This window comes from Camelus ferus, chromosome 19, assembly GCF_009834535.1.
Source record: "Camelus ferus isolate YT-003-E chromosome 19, BCGSAC_Cfer_1.0, whole genome shotgun sequence".
NCBI lineage: Eukaryota > Metazoa > Chordata > Mammalia > Artiodactyla > Camelidae > Camelus > Camelus ferus.
The window spans coordinates 41759948-41769769 of NC_045714.1; the positions used below are offsets into that span (position 1 = coordinate 41759948).

The following is a 9822-nucleotide window of genomic DNA, read 5'->3' on the forward strand; positions in this document are numbered from 1 at the left end:
GGACTCCCACCCTCCCAGGGGCTCTCAGTCCTTCACAGGTGGCCCCTCATCCTCTCTAAGTAAATGACAGGAGTTTCTGCTCAGATCCTCAATACATCTGACAGTTTAAGGAAGGTTATCAAGATGAACTCTTCCACCCCTAAGACAAGCCTCCCACCCACACTTCCACACAAGCATGTGACTGACCTCATGGCTTGTAAGGACGGTGAGCCCAAGTGTCACAGTGTGCTGATGACGAAAGCAGAACCAAGGAGTAGGTGTACGTGTCAGCAGGCGGGGGACCGCATCTTACTTAGAGTTCCAGGGTCGGAGATTAGAATTTGCAGGGACCAAAGATGGTCCCGATTTCATACGTCTTTGTAGCTCCAGGGCTGTGAATACCTTAGCTGCCCAGAAGGACAGACATGTGCAAAGTTCTCAATAAGTAAGGGTTGAATGAACGAATGGATTCCATTGCTCCCCAGATCACAAGGAGCACAAATTACCTCTTCCTTGGAGATAAGAAGATGTTGCAGTTTGGGATGTCAGGTAACCCTGTGAATCCCACTTTCAGTGGCTTTAATCTCTCCAAACTTTCTTCTTCATCTGAATAAAGAAGATTATAATCCATCTCAAAGCACAATGTGAATATTGGAAGGGCTAATTTATCAAAACTACCCAGCACACAGAGGGAGGGGCTGCTGGTTTCCATATCTGAATTTCCTAAGTCTTAATGCTTGGTACCACTGGGCCGAGGTCAGTGCTGTGGGGCCTTATACCCATATCTGACTAGGAGAAGCTATATCAGACAGCCCTCAGGATCACAGGCTCTGAAAGCCAACTGTTTCCAGCTGAATACTAGCCCCATCTCTTACAGCTGTGTGGCCTTGGGTAAGTGACTTCACCTCTCTGAACTTTGGTTTCCACATCTTAAAAGATGGGGATAATAATAGTACTTACCTTGAAGGGATTTTGTGCACATATGTAGAGTTTAGAATAATGTCTGGGTTTAGAACTGTTCCATAAGTGTAACTATTATGTCATGTCTATAAATAAACTTGAAGTTTAAACTTCTCAAGCAGAGAACAAAAATGTCTTTCTCTCAAGTCTACAATTAGTGCCTTCTCATCATGCTTGACTCTCTAGGCATACTCTGGGATTTCGGCTGATGAGGGTTTGCTCTCCTTGGCCCCATGCCACTCACCACCCCATCTCCCCAGACCCCAGAGAGCTTGGGCAGGCTCAGGGGTTGAAGTGTGGTGGCACCAGGCAAGCCCTGTGGGCTGTCTGCAGCGCAGAGGGGCCTGAATGCCCCCTGAAGCTGCTTTCAGCCACACACTCCCCTCCCCTTTCCAAGAACTCCACAAAGAACTCACGTGGATGGAATTCATGAGATTTTTAGCTCAATGACAGCGCCTGAAACTGAACTGAAACTGAAAACCCTTCCATTTTTCTGTGTTTCTTTTTAGGTGAATAGGTGCATGAGGACACATTAAGGTTTATTAAGTAAGAGGCAGAAATGCTTGCAAACTTTATTGCTCCTCCCAGGCCTATAAACAATTCCTTTCAATCCTTGTTTAAAGCAATAAAACCTGGAGGGAGGTGAGCCCCCAGAACCCCCAGGGTGAGGGTGGGTCTGCTCCCAGCCTGAGGCTGAAACCGGGCTCCAGGCGGGGCAGCCCCCTCCCTGCTCATCCCTGCACCGGAGGGGAGTTAATGGAACCCCTGGGGCTAAAACTGCTAGGAGCTCAGAAAGCCTGGGCCCCCTTAAATTGTATGTAAAAACTAGAGAAGGGGCAATCTCAGGGGGGCTGGAGGCAGCGCAGGGACCCAGGAGGAGCCATCAGAGCTCTGCAGCCAGACTCCTTTACGAGCAGGAAGGTGAGGAGCCACAGGGGGTGAGATTAAGGGCAGTGAGCTGTAATGCTGGGTCCTGATGCAGGTTCCGCTGCTCACCAGGCAAGTGGCTCTGAGCAAGTGACATGACCTCTCTCAGCCTCAGTTTCCTCCTCTGTCTTGGGGATCATGAGATATCTGGATGAACGCATAAGACAATCAGTGTAAAGCAACAAACACTATGCCGAGAAGCTAGTAAACACTGAAGAAACTGTGGCAAATCGTTACTTAAATGGGGGGTGAACACCCAGGTCCTGAAGGATTTGGAGCGTGAAGCCACCTGTGCTGAATAACAATGATCAGTGACCACCCCCAGTGCGATCATCCCAGAGAGCCCAGAGGAAGCCCTCAAGGGTATCAGCAGACACCAGTGGCGCCAAGAAGACCGGCTAGCAGGCTCTCCGGGCGCTGGCATCTGAGGGGTCCCACCTGTCATTCCCCCGGCTTCCTCCTCTGGCTGCTTCCGGCACCAGGCGGCCCGGATGCTGCCCAGTGAGCTCCGGGAGGCTGGAGTCAGCAGTGGCCCGGGCTCCACGCCTGGGAGGGACTTAGGGTGACTTGTAGCCCCGTGGCAGGACAAACAGCACAGGAGGAATATATGGGTCCAAAAACATCCCTGCACAAAGAGAAAACAGGACCCGTAGGTGAAGCCAAAGAGAAAGGGTCCGGGCTCCTGGTGGGCAGTGATTTCTTGTGTGACCTTTGAATTAGTTTTCTCACCTCCAGCCGGTTAAGCTTTCATTTGTGGGGCATGTTAACAGAGCCATGTTTCCTTTCAGATACTCACGGGATTCTACAATAGACCATGGGTGCACTCTTTTCAGGAAAGTTACATGCGCATGCACTCTGCCCGACCGAAAGATGAAGCAAAAAACAGAACTCAGAAATGGTATAAAAAGGCTCCTCGTGAGCACTGAAATCAGTTAAAATACAGGCTAGCTTAAATCATTATGTTAAGCTTAAGACCCTATACTAAAGTCAAAGTTATGTTTAGAAGAGTCAATATTTAAAGTCAATAACAACAACAACAATAATAATTCTATACTGATACTTTCCATCTAAAATTCCAGAGCCGGCTAACAAAAGCTGCCAAGTGGAAGAGAAAAATGGGAGGATAGTAAAGAAAAGAGAAAAAGTATGCTAAACATCCTTAATTCAAACAGAAGAGCTACATTTAATACAGGGAACATAAAAGGTAAAAAAAAAAAAAAAAAAGAAGAAAGGAAAAGAAAAGAAAAAGAAAAAGATAAAGGAGAAAAAGAAAAAGATAAAGGAAAAAAAGAAAAAGAAAAAGAAGACAGGCATTAAAAACACCCAACAAAAAGCAAGAGAAATCAAGATGATAGAAGAATGAATTTAGCAGTTATAATTTTATATATGTGTGAGTTTAAAATGCATAAAAACAGATTCTTAAATTTAATCAGAATCAGGATTTAAAAAGACCCATCGAGATTTTAAAAATTGGATGATGAGTTTAAAACGAAATTTTAAAAGGGAACAAAAGTCACAATATTACTATCAGACAAAAGTTAACCAGGATAGAGAAGCCCACTTTCTAATGATAAAAGTTCAGCACACAAAGAGGAAAAAAAGAAAAAGAAAAAGAAAAAAAGACACAAGAAATAATCATCCTTTAAAAAAAAGTAAACAGTGTTCATCTCTTGCTTTTTTAATTACGTTGAGATTCTTTTTCTTAGTTTGGTTTATCTGCATTTTCTCTATTTTCTTCAATGTATTTGAAGAGAAAAAGAGTTATAGCTCCCTCCCTTTAGTACTCTCCTCGTTCCCAAAGAAGCTAATCCAGCCCAAGTGTCTCCTCTTCCAGGAAGCTTCCCCTGACGTTACAAATCCCACTTCCGTATGGCCCTTCCCAGGGACGTGCCAAGCCGGCTCCTACGAGCGAGAAAGCAGGGTGTGTACATCTCTCCCCAACTCCATGCACCGCAACACCAGGTTGCTGGATTGAAATCTGCCAAGATGCAAGTATTTACACCACGGAAAGCAGCACATGCTACAAATCAAATCAAATCACGTGCACTGTGCTCTTGGAGCTGGCTGTTAACACTTACCAGCACACGACTGCTCATGTTCCCAGAAGTCTGGGCATGACCCTCTACAGAGTTTCTGTCATCCTGCACGACAGTGTTTCACGTGGCTTTTTCCCACCACTGATTTGTGAGCCCCTAGGAGGTAAGACATCCCAGCATTTATCTTAGTCCACTCCACAGCATCCAGCACACAGTTGGCAGGAGGAAGGACAGGAGGAAGGAGGAAGGAAGGACAGATGGAGGGAGGGAGGGAGGGAGGGAGGAGAAGGAAAGATAACTGTTCTCTTTCCTCACGTGTGATAAAATTGCCTAATTGTCCCTAAATAGCAACCACAGCCCATTCTTTGGAGCAAGAAATCCTCCCACTGTCACCAAGAGGAAGACCTAAGCTTCCTCATTCCTGATTCCTAAGGAGGAAAAGGCTTTGCAAAGCACCCACTAGCCTCTGGAACTTGCAGCTTGACGGGTCAGGAAGGTAGGATGAGGCTATTATTGAACAGACATATCTTAATCCCAATTAGGACGGGAAATTGTTTTAGCTTAAAACACTTCCTGAGAGTTAACGATTCCGAGTCTGTTTCCTCATTCAGCACGTGGCACCCACGAGAACACTCTTTGTCCGTAACTTCTATCATTTCCTTGAGGACCAAGCCTATGCATAAAGTACTTGAAAAGCTTACCAGTTTGGTTCCAACCCTCTTACGAAATGTATCGGGATCTCTTCAAGAATCATTTTGCTGTCCTAGCCAACAGACAATAGGTGTCTTCCGGGAATGATCTATCCAAGCAGTGTGCTCTTTATGTAAATATATCCTGTTCTATCAGCCTTCATGTAAACTCCCCTTCTTCGTGAACCTTCGAGACCCAGGACAGAAGATGCTCAGAGGCCAAAGAACTTGTTGAAGTTAAGGAAAACAAAACAGAGAACAGTAGCTCGCCCAACTGGTGTAGCCAGTTTTTCTGATACAGACTAGACACATCCACTCAGCTGCTGTTCCATTGTCCTAATTCAAGTTCCTTCACGTTGTGTGTGCCAGTGTGTGTGCCTGGCGACGGCTGCTGAGAAGAGAGAAGGAAATGAAGACCACTAATTACCGAGTAGCCTCTGGATCCATTCGTTGGTTCAACAAATATTAATTGAACGGTACATCAGGCACTGGCCCAGCCCCTAGGGTCACAGATGAATGAGACCAACTTTTGGTGTATGCAATTCCTTGGAGGAATGGGCCCGAGAGAAGTAATAAAAAACAAATAAATAACATAATTACAGACTGGAATACGCTCTAGGAAGGAAGAAGACAACACGTTGTAGTACCTTGTCGAGGAGAGGGACGTATGCAGGAGGGACAAGTGTCTTTCTGAGGGGGGTGGAGCAAGGCATGAAACTCAAGGATGAGAAGAAGCTGGTCACACAAAGGAAAGATGCATTCCCAGGAAGGGAAATGGCTTCAGTAAAAGTTCTCCTCTGAGTGTTGAGGGGACGGCAGAAGACAGGGGCTGGGATGACAGCAGAGAGACCTGTTGAACGGCGGCATGGAATTCCTTTCATCAGAGTTTGGACTCAGCGGCAAGAGGCATGTTCACCAACTCCAGGTTTTCCAATGTGGATCCATTTGCCCAAAGGAAACACTTGGTGGCTTCACACCAGTTTCACACTTCCAGCTGTGAAATCTTGAACACATGACATCACCTCTCAGAACCTCAGTGTCTTCATCTGTAAAAGCAGTTCAGCCGAATCTCCCAGAGTATCCAGTAAATGTTACACTCTTTGGTTTCTTGGAAAGGAAAATGACTCATATCTGCTGGAAATAGACCAGGTGGCTCCGGGCAGTTTCCTGGGCCTGGTGACAGCCAAGCTTGGGTGGAGCCTGAAAGGGGCAAGGGTGGAGACCAAAAGCAGCCTGGGTACCTGATTATGCAGTGCAATGCCCCACGTCCCAGGCTGCAAACTGTCAGCTCAGGAATGTGGCTTAGGTGGGGCGTGCTAGTGATGGAAACAGCAGAGAGAAACCCCAGGAGGCCCTGGAAGAAAAATTGAATATTCACATAATTGTAGGGTGGGGAAACACTGCTAACTTGAAAAGCAAAGGCAGAAGGCAGAAAGGCAAAGGTTGATGGAATTTATTTTATGAAAAATCCCACATTATCCTATAAATCAAAAATGAAATCATGCATAGACTGATCAAAAATGGGCAAAAGACATGAACAGGCACTTATTTCACAGAAGAAGCATGAATAGTCAATAAACTTTTGGCAAGACTTTGAACAGTATTGGTGATCAGAAAAATACAAACCAAGGAACCATGATCTACAATTTTATGTACATTCAATTGGCTAAATAAATAAATAAATAAAAGCTTACAATACTAAATTTTGGAGTGGATTTAGACCTCCAGATCTCTTACACACTGCCAGTGGAGGGTAACATGGTATTCCCACTTTGGAAAAGAATTGAATGGTGTCTTCTAATAATCAATATTTATATATTCCATGGTCCAGCAGTTCCACTCATAAATGTAACTATACACGTATGATCAGGACGCACAGCCAAGAATATTCAGAGTGACATTGTTCTCAGCAGCAAAAACTTGGAAACCACTCAAATATCCTTCAGTGAGAAAGTGGATCAGCAAGATGGTATATTCATACAATGGAATAGCATACAGCAGTCAAAATGAAGGCAGCGTGATATGACATGCAACTATACAGATAAATTTTAGTAAAATGATAATGAATGAAAAAAGTCCTCAAAGATTACCAACAAGTCCTTTAGGCGACCAGAAAATCTTGTTATGTTGGAATTGGAAAATCTTCTTATGGAAACCAGTGTGTTTACAAAAACAAAACATTTTCCTCCACCAAAAATTTACCGAACTCTATAATTAGTACTTGGTGTATTTTAATATGTGTATATTATATATTAATAATAATTGTCTTAAGAAGGATCACATACCCTTGCTATGAAGTTAAAAACCACAACAGTGGGGAGGGTATAGCTCAGTGCTAGAGCGCATGCCTAGCATGCATGAGGTCCTGGGTTCAAGCCCCAGCACCTCCATTAAATAAATAAATAGATCTAATTATCTCACCCCCCCCCACAAAATAACCAAACAAACAAAAAAATTAAAACTTATAACACTTTAAAACCTACCCGTTCATACTATGACCCTACTTTTATTTAGTAAAACTAAATAAAAAGGGATTCAGGATGATGGAGGCCTCAGAGCAGAGGCCGCATGGGCTGGGTTAGGAGAGGTGAGTCAGCCGTACTCCTCTGCAGCTTTGCTGTCGAGACTAGCTGGATTTGGGAGGTAGTTCACAGACGTTTACTGCATAACTAAACGTAACTAATGAAGAAAATGACAAACACAGGGCTCACTTTGGCAGCACATATACTGAAACGGGAATGACACAGACGAGATTAGCATGGCCCCTGCACAAGGATGACATGCAAATTCATCCGTATTTCTAACAGGGTCCTGCGGTAGAGCACGGGGAACTATAATCGATACTTGTAATAGCCTATAATGAAAAAGAATATAAAGAAATAACAAACACAAACAAAACAACTAAATAAAAGGGGGCTGTGATAGTTTTGTGTGTCAACTTGACTGGGCTACGAGGTGCCCAGATATCTGGTTAAACATTATTTCTGGTGAGCGGGTTTCAGAATGAGATAAACATTTGCATCCACAGCCTGAGTGAAGCAGGTGCCCCTCCCCTCTGTGGGTAAGCATCATCCAGTCTATTGAAGGTCTAAATAGAATAAAAGGCTGAAAAAGAAAACATTCTTTCTTTCTGCTCTAAAAATAAATCTCTTTTTATAAATAGGAGATATAGAGAGAGTTACATAGATATTCACCCTATTGGCTCTGTTTCTCTGGAGAATCCAGGCTAATACAGAGGCCATGTATGGACAACAAAACAATGTGTCAGAACCCAGGATCATGATTAATTAACTCTGTGCCCCTGAGATCTGAAATAAAAAAGAAAAGAAAGAAAAAGAGATGTGTTTCTCTGTGAGAAACAAGAGCAGAATGATAATTCAGAAACAAATGACAGACTTGGAAGAAACATTTCCGTATTTGTCTATGTAACAAAAAGGCAGTTAATACTCTTAACCTCTTGTAAAGAATTCCAAATCAAAAAGGAAAAAGCAGACACTTCAACTGATAAAACATGTAAAACACTCGATCAGGTTTTCCTTTTTTTTCAATAACGTAAACAGCGCGAGGACACCATGTTAAACCTTTCTTGGAAACAAAATAAAAAGACCTTTTCCACATACACCTGAATGTTGGGAGCCCGTTTTCTCACTATCATAGAAGTTTTCAAATATGAAAATAGAAAGGGTAGTATGTTTACACTGAGAGGGCAGAAGCAGTGCCACACTCATGGCATTCAGAGCTTGGCTTCTAAATACCATGCTCTATGAAAAGGAACAAGGACTCCTTGGGGGGAAAAGAGGCAAGTATCAAAGATGGTGCAAGGAAAGTAGGAGGTAAGCCTGGAATACTACATTGCATCAGCAAAGAACTAAGCATCCAAAGAATGATGGGGACATATCACAAGCACACAGAAGCCAGCTAGAAGCGACTCTCTCTAGTGATATTTGTGACAATTTGAGCATCAAAAGGGGGTTGTAACCCAGCAAATAAGAGAAGAATCTAGGCGTCTGTGATAATGTGAATACATGCATGTATATATGCATATGTATATTCATTCATACCTACGAGAGATGGGAAAGCTCCTCCTGACAGAAGACAGGTAACTAATACATGTAGAAGGAACACTGGACATCAGCGGATGCTAGAGCCGGAGGTTGAGGTTGATGTGATACAGTGTATTTGCAGAGTCTCAGAGTGTTTGCCCACAAAGAACATACAGATGGAAAACCAGTAACTTTATGGTGGAGAAACCTGGCAGACACCCCCTAAACTAAATGATCAAAGTTAATGTCTCTAAAAACAAACGAATGAACGTCATGTGCGTCCTGATGTGCTGTTCCAAGGACACAATGTTAACTCTTTAGTTTTTCTACCAAAAATGCATAGCCTGAGCCTAAGCATGAAGAAACATCAGACAAACCCAACCTGACAGGCCTTCTATGAAGTAACTGGCTCTCAGTCTTCCTAAATATCAAGATCAAAAAAAAAAAAAAAAATCAAGAAAAGCAAAGACATTGTTCCAAAGCAAACACGACTAAAGAGACATGACAACTAATGCAGTATGTGATACAAGATTAAATCCTGGACTGGGAAAAACTGAATAGCTAAAAATAATATCCTTAGACAATTGATGACATGTGAGTAGAGACTGTGGGTTAGATAACAGCATTGTATCAATCTTCCACTTCCTGATTGTGATAATCACACGATATATACGAGGATGTCCTTCTCTTATGAAATATACACTGAATTATTTAGTAAAAAGACACAGTGTTGCCAAATTAACTCTTACATGATTTGGTGGGGAGGGGGTAGAAACCGTATCTAGAAATAGAGATGGAGATAGAAACAGAAATAGAAATGTGTATATGTATGTGTAGAAAGAGAGAGATATACTGGTATAATGCTTACACACGCATACGTGTGAAACAAATGTGAAAAATGAAAACAGTTGGTGAATCTGTATAAAAAGTATACAGGAGATTCTTGTACTATTATTTAAAAGTTGCTTTATAAAATATACATGTACAAACATACAAATGTCTATACCCAAATAGGTGGAAATTAAAGGAAGTAGAGGCTGAAATACACTGCTTGTGGGAGCATATGGTTTGGTACTACTTTTCTGAATGTTGACCATTTGGCGATATCTACCAGAACTCTATATTTTTGCATCTAATTTTGACCATATAGAAATGTGAACATAAGAGCACATAAATCCAGAGCTACAA

General features: G+C 42.7%; 1 long non-coding RNA gene and 1 pseudogene across 2 annotated transcripts; one reads left to right on the top strand and one right to left on the bottom strand.

The window, feature by feature from the left end:
* Positions 1–1496: 1496 nt before the first annotated feature.
* Positions 1497–5640, bottom strand: LOC116658017. 2 transcript variants are annotated; one of them, XR_004313240.1, is made up of 4 exons: positions 4604–5640; positions 3945–4058; positions 2305–2491; positions 1497–2013 (listed from the first exon to the last, which is right to left on the bottom strand). It is a non-coding gene; the product is annotated as an uncharacterized LOC116658017 (long non-coding RNA). The 2 variants fall into 2 exon arrangements; XR_004313239.1 differs by lacking the exon at positions 3945–4058.
* A 1654-nt stretch (positions 5641–7294) lies between these two features.
* On the top strand, positions 7295–7393 carry LOC116658058 (annotated as a pseudogene).
* Positions 7394–9822: the final 2429 nt, after the last annotated feature.